The sequence below is a fragment of the Poromitra crassiceps genome (assembly GCF_964638095.1).
Source record: "Poromitra crassiceps genome assembly, chromosome: 2".
NCBI classification, from domain to species: Eukaryota; Metazoa; Chordata; class Actinopteri; order Beryciformes; family Melamphaidae; genus Poromitra; species Poromitra crassiceps.
The window spans coordinates 122,479,727-122,495,233 of record NC_139624.1 but is presented as its reverse complement, the minus strand read 5'-3'; positions in this window follow the sequence as shown (position 1 = coordinate 122,495,233).

Below are 15,507 nucleotides of genomic sequence, written 5' to 3'. Positions count from 1 at the left end.
GACACTGTTTCACAAAGTCACCACATGAAAAAGCTCGTCCACCCTTTGCAATCAGTGCAGATATCTGATAACTTGCCCGAGTTGCCTGAGCAACTTGGCCCGCGGGCCCCAAATTGGTCAGCACTGCTCTAGTACAACAAGATCCACGCTGGCAGAGCGGCTGTAGTTTAGCAGCTCCCAGCTCAGTTTCCCAAACATGGCGTGAGCGGGCGGGTGGTTAAATGAGACTTTTACAAACCATTAATGTCCCCGGGCTATTTAATCATTTCATGAATGGATGTAGTTACGTGGCTGGATTATTTGGAAGACAGCGTAATAATTGGTGAGTAAACTTGGTGAGTTTCTTACCGATATTGCTGTCTTTCAGCGGCTGTGGTGGGCTCATTTTTAAAGCTAGTGTGATGATACTATATTATACAACATGTAGTTCTGACCAAGCAATCTGATTGGTCAAGAACCATTCTCAAATGAACATAACAGCACACCTGTCGGACCCCAGGAAGAATAGCCGTAGCATCCTGCTGCGGCTAATGGGGATCCTAATAAACTAAACTAAACTAAACACCTAGCCGTTCTCAAGTCGTTCATTTGAGAACGGCCTCATCACTAAAATATCACTCCACCGGCCGGTCTGTTCAGCAGAGAACAGCAGCGGCCACAATTCTGCAGGCAACATGGCCGCCTACCTATATTGCCTGTAACCCCACAGAATTTCTAGCCCATAAACTAACTAATAACTTGGCCAATAAGTGTGTAACGTACCAAATAAAACAAACTAATGTCTTTATTTGATGTAGAATGCATAGGACATGTAACTGGTTTGTTAAACTCGCATTCCTTTACCGCACTGCTCCTAAAGTTAACGTAACTGGCAGGTGCCAGAGAGCCTGGTTGTCCCGGCGCCAGAACAGACTCGATTTGGGGGCGGAACAGGCCAGGATTGGCCAACGCCAACCTCAGTGCCCAGAACTGTCAAATCAAATCATCGACAGACACGCTATGGCCCGCCTCTCAACCCTCTTTCATCTCAGACAGGCAGTATTATTTTCAGTCTGATACATTATGTAATGTAATGTAATGTAATTTTTTTATTCAGTCATTATAAATAACAAAATCACAGTATAAACAAAGTCAAATCAACCAGAGACTGAACAGGCTCAGGCAGAAGCAAAATGCTTATATTATGCCTGACCTAATTTCTACTCAATTAATTATTTTATTCCAAAATAAAATAAAAACAACAACAGAAAAGTAATTTGCAACAGTCAATGTTTACAACACAGAAAAGAAAAAAATTAAACGGCATCAGAAAATGTATTCACACTTATAACGCTCAAAAATAGCTTCAGAAACCATTTTTTTGAAAACCAAAAGCGAATTACACATCTTCAAATTTATATGTGCATCATTCCAAACTTTCACCCCAACAGTGGAAACATCTCCTTTAATCTCTTTTTTAGCTTTTTGCACATTAAACTTGCACACACCTCTTAGATCGTACTTGCTGTCCCGTGTTGAAAATCACCTTTGCACAGAGAATGGGAGTGACTTTGATTTTGCTTTAAACATTATTTGCATTATCTTATAATAGAACAAGTCGTTAAATTTCATGACACGGGAATTTAGAAACAGTGGATTTGTGTGAGCATAGTAACCCTTTTTTAATGATACGTATGGCTTGTTTTTGTAGAACAACTATTGAATTTAGAATTAGCGTCCTAACCTGACGCTGTCAGATGAAACCAGCAGCTTGTTTGTTTATCTCTTCTTCCAACCATTCGTCAACAGTAAGTCCATCAAATAAATTACAATTAACATCAAAACAATCCTTTTTGCATCAACGCTGTAAGCTAGATGCTGCTTTCTGCACAGGTGTTTGTTACAGTTAACTCATGTGATGAGCATATCAGCTGTTTGTTACAGTTAACTCATGTGATGATGAGCATATCAGCTGTTTGTTACAGTTAACTCATGTGATGAGCATATCAGCTGTTTGTTACAGTTAACTCATGTGATGAGCATATCAGCTGTTTGTTACAGTTAACTCATGTGATGATGAGCATATCAGCTGTAAGCTAGATGCTGCTTTCTGCACAGCTGTTTGTTACAGTTAACTCATGTGATGATGAGCATATCAGCTGTAAGCTAGATGCTGCTTTCTGCACAGCTGTTTGTTACAGTTAACTCATGTGATGATGAGCATATCAGCTGTAAGCTAGATGCTGCTTTCTGCACAGCTGTTTGTTACAGTTAACTCATGTGATGATGAGCATATCAGCTGTAAGCTAGATGCTGCTTTCTGCACAGCTGTTTGTTACAGTTAACTCATGTGATGATGAGCATATCAGCTGTAAGCTAGATGCTGCTTTCTGCACAGCTGTTTGTTACAGTTAACTCATGTGATGATGAGCATATCGGCTGTAAGCTAGATGCTGCTTTCTGCACAGCTGTTTGTTACAGTTAACTCATGTGATGATGAGCATATCAGCTGTAAGCTAGATGCTGCTTTCTGCACAGCTGTTTGTTACAGTTAACTCATGTGATGATGAGCATATCAGCTGTAAGCTAGATGCTGCTTTCTGCACAGCTGTTTGTTACAGTTAACTCATGTGATGATGAGCATATCAGCTGTAAGCTAGATGCTGCTTTCTGCACAGCTGTTTGTTACAGTTAACTCATGTGATGATGAGCATATCAGCTGTAAGCTAGATGCTGCTTTCTGCACAGCTGTTTGTTACAGTTAACTCATGTGATGATGAGCATATCAGCTGTAAGCTAGATGCTGCTTTCTGCACAGCTGTTTGTTACAGTTAACTCATGTGATGAGGCCTAAAAAAAATATAAGTTTGGTTCCTGTTGGTTGTCAGTTGAGGTGAGGGTCGGTAGGGAATTTATTTTATTTTATTTTTTTATTTTATTTTCAGTGGCAGCAAGGGATAGATAGGAAATATATAGATATATTTTTTTTCCTTAAAATTACAGCAGCGATGGATACTTTTTTCATAACATAGCCTACATGTACTGTACCACTGTGCTCTACACACGTTTTTATATGAACAAAATATTTAAGTCAATATGAATGCTTCAATGTTATTAAAACGTGCTGATTTTAAATGTTCTTTTTTCTACTCCTAAAAACCAGTTCTGGACCATTGGCATTGAAGACATCTCAAACAATATTTCATCTCATACCTTTAATGGCATTATTAGACCGCAAAAACCAAACATACACACTTCTATTCCCCCCCCCCCCCTCCCTCCCTGCCTCTTCCAACTCACGGCTTCCTCATAGCTACACACACACGCACACAAACACACACGTCACACACACACACACACACACGCACATGCACGCATACGCACAGATGCACGCACACGCGCACACACACGCTCTGGTTTGTGCTCTCTGGAAGAGAAAAGCCCACTCCCCGGGTCCGCAGGCTCTCCAGAATGTCATTTTTTAGCTCCTCTTTTTTCGTCTGTGCAACCTTCGGCGGGGGCAAATGAGTACGTTGCTGTGCACGAAACAGTATCTCGAAGGCGGACGGAGCGGTACTTTGAGCTGTCGAGGGCTGAGGTTCTGTCGTGCACTTCAGTGCTAAATACCTGAATTGAAACGTAGCCATGAAGCCACTGACGAGCGAACCAAGCTGCTGAGTGGGGGTCGACACCACATCGCTGGAGATATCCGTCCATTTGTCAGCTCTGTCCACTTTGCCGGCTGCTGATACGAATATACAAGCGCACTGTTTAACTTCCTGAAGCACGTTTTCAAACGATTTTAACCCCAATCTCACAATTCTGGTTGGCACGCTGCTGCATGGGCAGAGAAGCGACACAAAGCACATGTCCGTCATGCTCCCTCCATGCCATTTTCGTTTTAAAGTATCCGTAGCGAAAAGCACCTTTGCGCAGTGGCAAACCCCGCCCCTTAGCGCCACCGTCAAATCAACAAGCTCATAAAATAAATTGGGTCGCACGTAAATTGACAGGGTCGGTCGGCAACAGGAACCAAACTTAATTTTTTTTTAGGCCTGATGAGCATATCAGCTGTAAGCTAGATGCTGCTTTCTGCACAGCTGTTTGTTACAGTTAACTCATGTGATGATGAGCATATCAGCTGTAAGCTAGATGCTGCTTTCTGCACAGCTGTTTGTTACAGTTAACTCATGTGATGATGAGCATATCAGCTGTAAGCTAGATGCTGCTTTCTGCACAGCTGTTTGTTACAGTTAACTCATGTGATGATGAGCATATCAGCTGTTTGTTACAGTTAACTCATGTGATGAGCATATCAGCTGTTTGTTACAGTTAACTCATGTGATGATGAGCATATCAGCTGTAAGCTAGATGCTGCTTTCTGCACAGCTGTTTGTTACAGTTAACTCATGTGATGATGAGCATATCAGCTGTAAGCTAGATGCTGCTTTCTGCACAGCTGTTTGTTACAGTTAACTCATGTGATGATGAGCATATCAGCTGTAAGCTAGATGCTGCTTTCTGCACAGCTGTTTGTTACAGTTAACTCATGTGATGATGAGCATATCAGCTGTAAGCTAGATGCTGCTTTCTGCACAGCTGTTTGTTACAGTTAACTCATGTGATGATGAGCATATCAGCTGTAAGCTAGATGCTGCTTTCTGCACAGCTGTTTGTTACAGTTAACTCATGTGATGATGAGCATATCAGCTGTTTGTTACAGTTAACTCATGTGATGAGCATATCAGCTGTTTGTTACAGTTAACTCATGTGATGATGAGCATATCAGCTGTTTGTTACAGTTAACTCATGTGATGATGAGCATATCGGCTGGCTGATGTCTGGCTGACTCAACAGGGACTATTTCTTGTCTCGGACTAACACACTCGGCAAAAACTTTGTTATTTTGAGAGCAAATGCCCCCAAATTATGAACACCTTTTGTTTATAGCCTGTATTTTGTTGGTAACTGTTGTATAATCGCAATATTACACTCGAGGGTGTACTTTACCGTGGTTATTGGCACTTCAGTGACGCGTACGGACCTCGACTGAAGCCTCGGTGCTGCCACATCACCGTCGTGCCTCTAACCACGGTAAAGTACACCCTCCAGTGTAATATTGCTGAATTGAATGTTGAAGATGATAATGGATGTATAGCATGCTGACATCCCACTGGGGGAAGAAGTGGTGCAGGGTAAATTCAAACCAGCTTTTTCCAGTTCAGACTGTCAGTCAAGGTTAAGGCATATCTCTCTCCTAAAGATCTTGAGAGAGTTATTCACGGTTTGATTGCCTCTTACATCAGACTTGTAAGTCTTTTGTATGTGGGTGTAGAACAACAGGCATCAACTTGGGCGTCTGCAGTGCGGCTCCTAACTGGAAAATGATAAAGCGTGCCCACATTACGCCTGGACTGGCTGCCCTTCACTTGGCTTCCTGTCCGCTTCTAAGACTTGAAATGGGCTGGCGCCTTCTTATCTCAGATGGCGTACATCAGCACACTCCATCTAGACCAGAGCACTGAGGTCCATGAAGCAGATGCTTTTAGATCTACAGCACACTCCATCTAGACCAGAGCACTGAGGTCGATGAAGCAGATGCTTTTAGATCTACAGCACACTCCATCTAGACCAGAGCACTGAGGTCGATGAAGCAGATGCTTTTAGATCTACAGCACACTCCATCTAGACCAGAGCAGTGAGGTCGATGAAGCAGATGCTTTTAGATCTACAGCACACTCCATCTAGACCAGAGCACTGAGGTCGATGAAGCAGATGCTTTTAGATCTACAGCACACTCCATCTAGACCAGAGCACTGAGGTCCATGAAGCAGATGCTTTTAGATCTACAGCACACTCCATCTAGACCAGAGCACTGAGGTCGATGAAGCAGATGCTTTTAGATCTACAGCACACTCCATCTAGACCAGAGCAGTGAGGTCGATGAAGCAGATGCTTTTAGATCTACAGCACACTCCATCTAGACCAGAGCACTGAGGTCGATGAAGCAGATGCTTTTAGATCTGCCAAGATGGAGGTGTGCCTGTCCACATAGAGCTCAACAGTCACGTGACGGAAGAGTATTTCCTCATTGAGATTATTATGATTATTCGCCATAATGTCATAACCTCCCAATGTAGAGTTACCACGGGCCCTCCAGTGGTCTAACGATGCTATATCTTCCTGTAGAAGCCACACATCTGTAAGATAGCCTCCTTTTAAATATGAAAAAGTGATCTGCCTACACTACCCACAATCCCAAAGGTGTAACAATGACGTCTTTGATTGGTAGAGCTCGCTGTAATGGTCGTCTGTGTTTGGTGGCCTGCATTTATTTCTCTTTCTGGCTGTTGTCCCTCTGGCTAGGCTACTATGTAGCTCATCACCTGCTGAGTAAAGGGCTAAAACCACCATTAGCCATGGAGCTAATAGCTGTAATGTGTCTATCTACGATAGTGTTGTTAGCCATGGAGCTAATAGCTGTAATGTGTCTATCTACGATAGTGTTGTTAGCCATGGAGCTAATAGCTGTAATGGCACCGGTCAAGACCGCTTACCCAGAGCCGTATAATAGAAGAGTTCCGACATCTCCATTCACTCCAATGGACCAGTTTTTTTCCAGGAAGTAGAAAGTGGAACTCTTGAGTAAAAAAAGCAGCACTGTCGAGTTGCAGCAAAATAGACAGTTTGTGTTGTACTTTGAAAGGGGTTTTCATCCTTTGAATCAAATTGTACATTATCAGCTTTATTTTAGCATGCAAAAGTAGCGCGAGACCCATTCCTGGCTGTTCATTGGCTAATGAGTCTCGCATTTTGCTCCTCCGCTGACGCCACTCTCTCTCTAGAGGACACTAGTCCTACCCAGAGCCGTATAATAGAAGAGTTCTGACATCTCCATTCACTCCAATGGACCAGTTTTTTTCCAGGAAGTAGAAAGTGGAACTCTTCAGTAAAAAAAGCAGCACTGTCGAGTTGCATCAAAATAGACAGTGTTGTACTTTGAAAGGGTTTTTCATCCCTTGAAATGAATCAAATTGTACATTATCTGCTTTATTTTAGCATGCAAAAGTAGCGCGAGACCCATTCCTGGCTGTTCATTGGCTAATGATTCTTGCATTTTGGTCCTCCGCTGACGCCACTCTCTTACTAGAGGACACTAGTCCTACCTACCCACTGCTGCTCAGAGTACTCTCCCATTGGCTGAAACGCTCTGTCGCTCAATCAGCGGCTAATCTGATTGGCCAGAAATGCCGGGATGCATTATGGGATGAATAGGTTTTTCACTCTTAAGAGCAGTTTATCAATTTAGATAAGGATTTTTTGAAACGTGATGACAAAAATGAATGGGAAATACTCTTCCGGAACAGGTGGTGACGTCACAATGTTACGTGACTGTTGAACTGTATAAGAAGTGCTGAGTGCCTAGAAACCTTTAAGTCGCTGCTAAAGACTAAATACTAAAGACTCCTCTTTATTCTGTCACTTTCAATTCAAGCTGAGCTGTCACTTTATTTGATTGTTTATATTTCTATGTTCATTGTTTCTTTATTGAGCTTATTATTATTATGTTTATTCTTTTCTTAATTGTTTTCTACTTTTATTTTTGCTTATGACCTGGTCAGCACTTTGCTCAGCTGTGGTTGTTTTAAATGTGCTATATAAATACACTTTGCCTTGCCTACATTTGATGGTGACTGACAAATGGCACAATTGGAGCATCAACATCTGTTGTGGGTATTTATTTTGCCAGCAGAGGGCAACAGAGGACTCGGCTAAATGCAAAAGAAAAGGAGATAGAACACAGAGAAAGAACTTTTTGGCTAAAATGACAATCTAGATCATTTTGCTAATCTTGGTTATCAGTTGAGCAGCACAATTATCTCACTGAGGGCATCACGCATGGGAAAAAGCACATAAACAGCTCGACTTGCACTATACTATTGCACTATATGAGATAAGAAAGGCCACATCTGGCCATGAAATAAAGTAATACATTATGATGCATAATATGCTAAAAATTATTATAATTATCACTGGTATGGCCAAATTGAAATAATTTTCCATTCCTTCTTCACAAAGAAGCAATGCTCACCTCTATTCGATTAAGGCAGCCGTGCAAGTCTCCATGCACTGCACATTCCACAACAAAAAAACATCGCCAGCTCAGATTGTTCATTTGTTTTGTTTTCTCCAGATAGTCCCGTATTCTGGTTTAACACGCTTTCTCTAACTTGGCCCAGTTGGCGTTGTGGGCGCTGGTAGATGCGTTCCATAACACACAGTCAGAATGTAGGCTATTCTGTTGCACACTGAATGTATTCTGTTACACACTGTTAATGCGTTAATTGTAGCAATATAAGTTCATATCAGCTTGTAGCCTACGAATCGGGAGCTGTAACAGCGATCAAAGTGGCTGGATCAGGTGAGCTGGCGCTGCCCAATTACGCACAGGGGGGAGACCACGGCTTCAATGCGCAGATGAAATATCATCAAAGTTGCCAATTGATTTGTACTGCCGCCACCCACAAACGGGCATTTCTGCACTCCTCCAGTTTGCCCATGACATTATTCAGGTGTTTGTTGTTTTTCTTCCTTGGGAAGAACCGTGGTGGGTCCCATAATAACGCATCGCAGTAGCACTCTTCTTCATGCTGTCGTAAATAATAACGCACAAAACACCTCTTGGAGAAGTGTGGGAACGCCGTTCCCCCGCGTTACATTAGCTACACCTATGATCCCAAGTCTCTACCCTAACAGATCTTCAAACATTAGGCTTTAAGTTACATGCTGCCTGCATTCAGATATTTATATATATATACGGTAAATATAAATAAATATATATTTCTAATTGTTTAGTCACTTTGCATAAGGGTGTCAAGTGAAGGGCTAAAATGTAAATTAGGTAATTAATTTGAATTGCATTCCCCCCCCCCTTCATCAGCCTGCGATCCGCTGTCATCCACGGGACCAGTTTCGCGCCCCCTCCATGTCCAGCCCCGCCCCCTCCATGTCCAGCCCGGTCTCCCGTCCCGCGGTCAAACGTGAGCGCTCCAGGGAAGAAGAGTCTCCGGTCAGTTCGAAGCGACGACGCATCCTGGCCAGAGCTCAAATCACCACCCAATCTCCCTGCAAGGTCAGTCCTAAATACACACTCACTCACTAGTCATTGAACAGTGAACAGAAACATGGTATGTGAAGCATTTTAAAGGGATAGTTGTGATTTTTTCGACGTGGGGTTGTTGCATAAGCTACTATGATAGATAGTGGCCGACTAGTCTCAACGCCAGACCCATGAGAGTTCTTACGCTGATACACTACGTTACTGCATGCTGCAGAGCTCTCTCTGGGTCTGGGACGCTTTCCCCCCAGCCGGCTGGTTATGGGAGGGAACCGTTCACTTGGCCAGTGGTGGATTCAGTCCTCCCCAATCAGTAACGACTTTGCGATCAGACGACATGGGAGGTGCAGCCCATTTTTCGAACCGCTCTCTCATCGGTGCTACGACCTGTCACTCAATTTCAACCCGCCTTCAAAACCAGCAGTGGCTGTGAAGTGGCACAGACTCATTTATGTAGTATGCGGAGCGCAGCGATTCAACATAATATTTGAGTCTGGGGAGAGACTAGTGGCCAACCCACATAAGAGTAAAAACACTCCTGGATCATTGCTGCTGCCAGACTGATGTTACAATGGAAGCGTTGATTCCATTGAGCTAAATAGACACAGGGCTTTATACACTTTCATTCTTGTCAAGAAATGAAGAGATCATTTCCATCTGGGGACAAATGACATGAGCCTATGTTTATCAGTCCAGATGGTAAATGGTAAATGGCCTGCATTTATATAGCGCTTTACAATCAGTAGCTACATTCACCATTCATACACCGATGGCGGCAGGCTACCACGCAGGGTGCTGGCACACCATCAGGAGCAATTTGGGGTTCAGTGTCTTGCCCAAGGACACTTCGACATGCAGACTGGAGGAGGCAGGAATCGAACCACCGACCTCTTTTATCCAAAGCGATTAGTGGACGATCCGCTCTACCTCCGGAGCTACAGATGCCCCAGATCTCTATAATAAAGAAGAGTCCAACTGTAAACAGCTTCTCATTTTGTCAACCAAGGATTCACATGACCGACTATAATGAGTGTTAACTATGTGCATTCTGCTTATAATCATAGATATCAAGTTTTTCAAAAGGTGGATATGTCATTTTAGAATGGATTTCTAAGTACCGTAAATTTCGGACTATAAGCCGCGGCTTTTTCCCCGTTTTTTGGCCCTGCGGCTTATATAACGGTGCGGCTTATCTATGGATTTTTTCGGGGGGGAAAAAAAAAAAAAAAAAAGATCTCTTCTTTAGCACTCTTTCTAACTATAAATCCACTTCTGTTTTAATTTCCTCTCTTGCCCTCTTTTCACCACACCGCGGACACTGTGTGCACTGTAAAAAAAAACACAGGTGGTGTTGTGTTATGTTGTTTTGTTGAAATGTTAATAAATGGGAGCTTCCTCAAACAGCCATCTCTTTCCCGACAATCCCCTCTGTGCACGAACCCTTACATATGGTAATTAAACATTAAAATACAATAAAAAAACAAAAAAAAAACATTAAAACACCTGCGGCTTATAGTCCGGTGCGGCTTATATATGTAACAAACAGTCAATTTTGCTGCTGCGGCTTATACTCCGGTGCGGCTTATAGTGCAGAAATTACGGTACTACTGACACACACTTCTTTGCTTGATTCTTGCTTTTTGAAATGATGTATCCAGCGACTTTCTCATTTTTATGTCGGACATGAGAAGTGATGCAATGTAGCACAGGCCCACTAGTTTGCTTTGTAGGTTTGTCGGGGGTTCGTTCCAGTTGTGGCTTATTAGTCTGTTTGTTTTTTCAAATGAAAACGTCAGGTGGTAATGACTTGACTGTAACAGATTGTACCTCTCTCTCTGCTCCCACACCCAGCCAAGGACAAAGGGTGAGGTTGAGGAAGAGGAGATCTCCGAGCTGCAGCTGCGTCTCCTGGCCGTGCAGTCGGTCAACAAGAAGTGCCAGCAGCTGATGAAGCAGAGCAAGAACCAGCGCTCCAAGGCTTCCCAGGTAGGGGTGGGACACTATGAGAATTTCATGTTACGATTATCTTGCCCAGAATAATCTATTGTCAATATTATCGCGATAATCATCAAAATATGCTTACAACTCTTAACATGGCACTAACATGCTATATATGCTTACAATTCTTAACATGGCACTAAAACATACTGGAATCACTTTGCTATACCTTAAATATTGGAGATGTTGGCCCCACAGGCTAGACACCTTCCTCCTACCTATCTTTCTGTCCTTCCTTTTTTTTGAAGACACTTTTTGAGCTGGAGACAGGGGGCAAGCCGAGCCGGCTTCAGCCAGGTTGACAACAAGTGACTGGAAAGACGCGGGCTCCCCCTTGTGCAAAAGAAAAGGAGATTCACAGAGAAATAACTTTTTGGCTAAAATGACAATCTAGATCATTTTGCTAATCTTGGTTATCAGTTGAGCAGCACAATTATCTCACTGAGGGCATCACGCATGGGAAAAAGCACATAAACAGCTCGACTTGCACTATACTATGGCACTATATGAGATAAGAAAGGCCACATCTGGCCATGAAATAAAATAATACATTATGATGCATAATATGCTAAAAATTATTATAATTATCACTGGTATGGCCAAATTGAGATAATTTTCCATTCCTTCTTCACAAAGAAGCAATGCTCACCTCTATTCGATTAAGGCAGCCGTGCAAGTCTCCATGCACTGCGCATTCCACAACAAAAAAACATCGCCAGCTCAGATTGTTAATTTGTTTTGTTTTCTCCAGATAGTCCCGTATTCTGGTTTAACACGCTTTCTCTAACTTGGCCCAGTTGGCGTTGTGGGCGCTGGTAGATGCGTTCCATAACACACAGTCAGAATGTAGGCTATTCTGTTGCACACTGAATGTATTCTGTTACACACTGTTAATGCGTTAATTGTAGCAATATAAGTTCATATCATCTTGTAGCCTACGAATCGGGAGCTGTAACAGCGTTCAAAGTGGCTGGATCAGGTGAGCTGGCGCTGCCCAATTACGCACAGGGGGGAGACCACGGCTTCAATGCGCAGATGAAATATCATCAAAGTTGCCAATTGATTTGTACTGCCGCCACCCACAAACGGGCATTTCTGCACTCCTCCAGTTTGCCCATGACATTATTCAGGTGTTTGTTGTTTTTCTTCCTTGGGAAGAACCGTGGTGGGTCCCATAATAACGCATCGCAGTAGCACTCTTCTTCATGCTGTCGTAAATAATAACGCACAAAACACCTCTTGGAGAAGTGTGGGAACGCCGTTCCCCCGCGTTACATTAGCTACACCTATGATCCCAAGTCTCTACCCTAACAGATCTTCAAACATTAGGCTTTAAGTTACATGCTGCCTGCATTCAGATATTTATATATATATACGGTAAATATAAATAAATATATATTTCTAATTGTTTAGTCACTTTGCATAAGGGTGTCAAGTGAAGGGCTAAAATGTAAATTAGGTAATTAATTTGAATTGCATTCCCCCCCCCCTTCATCAGCCTGCGATCCGCTGTCATCCACGGGACCAGTTTCGCGCCCCCTCCATGTCCAGCCCCGCCCCCTCCATGTCCAGCCCGGTCTCCCGTCCCGCGGTCAAACGTGAGCGCTCCAGGGAAGAAGAGTCTCCGGTCAGTTCGAAGCGACGACGCATCCTGGCCAGAGCTCAAATCACCACCCAATCTCCCTGCAAGGTCAGTCCTAAATACACACTCACTCACTAGTCATTGAACAGTGAACAGAAACATGGTATGTGAAGCATTTTAAAGGGATAGTTGTGATTTTTTCGACGTGGGGTTGTTGCATAAGCTACTATGATAGATAGTGGCCGACTAGTCTCAACGCCAGACCCATGAGAGTTCTTACGCTGATACACTACGTTACTGCATGCTGCAGAGCTCTCTCTGGGTCTGGGACGCTTTCCCCCCAGCCGGCTGGTTATGGGAGGGAACCGTTCACTTGGCCAGTGGTGGATTCAGTCCTCCCCAATCAGTAACGACTTTGCGATCAGACGACATGGGAGGTGCAGCCCATTTTTCGAACCGCTCTCTCATCGGTGCTACGACCTGTCACTCAATTTCAACCCGCCTTCAAAACCAGCAGTGGCTGTGAAGTGGCACAGACTCATTTATGTAGTATGCGGAGCGCAGCGATTCAACATAATATTTGAGTCTGGGGAGAGACTAGTGGCCAACCCACATAAGAGTAAAAACACTCCTGGATCATTGCTGCTGCCAGACTGATGTTACAATGGAAGCGTTGATTCCATTGAGCTAAATAGACACAGGGCTTTATACACTTTCATTCTTGTCAAGAAATGAAGAGATCATTTCCATCTGGGGACAAATGACATGAGCCTATGTTTATCAGTCCAGATGGTAAATGGTAAATGGCCTGCATTTATATAGCGCTTTACAATCAGTAGCTACATTCACCATTCATACACCGATGGCGGCAGGCTACCACGCAGGGTGCTGGCACACCATCAGGAGCAATTTGGGGTTCAGTGTCTTGCCCAAGGACACTTCGACATGCAGACTGGAGGAGGCAGGAATCGAACCACCGACCTCTTTTATCCAAAGCGATTAGTGGACGATCCGCTCTACCTCCGGAGCTACAGATGCCCCAGATCTCTATAATAAAGAAGAGTCCAACTGTAAACAGCTTCTCATTTTGTCAACCAAGGATTCACATGACCGACTATAATGAGTGTTAACTATGTGCATTCTGCTTATAATCATAGATATCAAGTTTTTCAAAAGGTGGATATGTCATTTTAGAATGGATTTCTAAGTACCGTAAATTTCGGACTATAAGCCGCGGCTTTTTCCCCGTTTTTTGGCCCTGCGGCTTATATAACGGTGCGGCTTATCTATGGATTTTTTCGGGGGGGGGGAAAAAAAAAATTATCTCTTCTTTAGCACTCTTTCTAACTATAAATCCACTTCTGTTTTAATTTCCTCTCTTGCCCTCTTTTCACCACACCGCGGACACTGTGTGCACTGTAAAAAAAAACACAGGTGGTGTTGTGTTATGTTGTTTTGTTGAAATGTTAATAAATGGGAGCTTCCTCAAACAGCCATCTCTTTCCCGACAATCCCCTCTGTGCATGAACCCTTACATATGGTAATTAAACATTAAAACACAATAAAAAAAAAAAAAAAAAAAAAAAAACATTAAAACACCTGCGGCTTATACTCCGGTGCGGCTTATATATGTAACAAACAGGCAATTTTGCTGCTGCGGCTTATACTCCGGTGCGGCTTATAGTGCAGAAATTACGGTACTACTGACACACACTTCTTTGCTTGATTCTTGCTTTTTGAAATGATGTATCCAGCGACTTTCTCATTTTTATGTCGGACATGAGAAGTGATGCAATGTAGCACAGGCCCACTAGTTTGCTTTGTAGGTTTGTCGGGGGTTCGTTCCAGTTGTGGCTTATTAGTCTGTTTGTTTTTTCAAATGAAAACGTCAGGTGGTAATGACTTGACTGTAACAGATTGTACCTCTCTCTCTGCTCCCACACCCAGCCAAGGACAAAGGGTGAGGTTGAGGAAGAGGAGATCTCCGAGCTGCAGCTGCGTCTCCTGGCCGTGCAGTCGGTCAACAAGAAGTGCCAGCAGCTGATGAAGCAGAGCAAGAACCAGCGCTCCAAGGCTTCCCAGGTAGGGGTGGGACACTATGAGAATTTCATGTTACGATTATCTTGCCCAGAATAATCTATTGTCAATATTATCGCGATAATCATCAAAATATGCTTACAACTCTTAACATGGCACTAACATGCTATATATGCTTACAATTCTTAACATGGCACTAAAACATACTGGAATCACTTTGCTATACCTTAAATATTGGAGATGTTGGCCCCACAGGCTAGACACCTTCCTCCTACCTATCTTTCTGTCCTTCCTTTTTTTTGAAGACACTTTTTGAGCTGGAGACAGGGGGCAAGCCGAGCCGGCTTCAGCCAGGTTGACAACAAGTGACTGGAAAGACGCGGGCTCCCCCTTGTGCCAAATGACAATTCAAAATAAAACAAGAAATCAAGACAGATTTTAACCAATGGACTCCCAGATTGATAGGACTGTGACATATTAGTGAGTAGGGATATCATGATACAAACATTTCTACTTCGATACAGATACCCAAAATATTGATACTCCTATACCATTTTTGATACAGGGGGAGGAGGAAGGGGGGGTGAGGGTGTTCGGTGACAACGCATCAAGAGACATAAAAATAAAGACGCACACTTCTCCATCATCTAGGCCAGATAAAACTCTCACCACTTAAATGCTTTCGTAATAGAGAGCCGCAGGAATGAGTCCGGAAGTATACTTCCGGGTTCTTCAGTGGAAAGTCTATGGGGTTTTAGAATGAGGATTTCACTTAAATGCATAAAATAAGGTC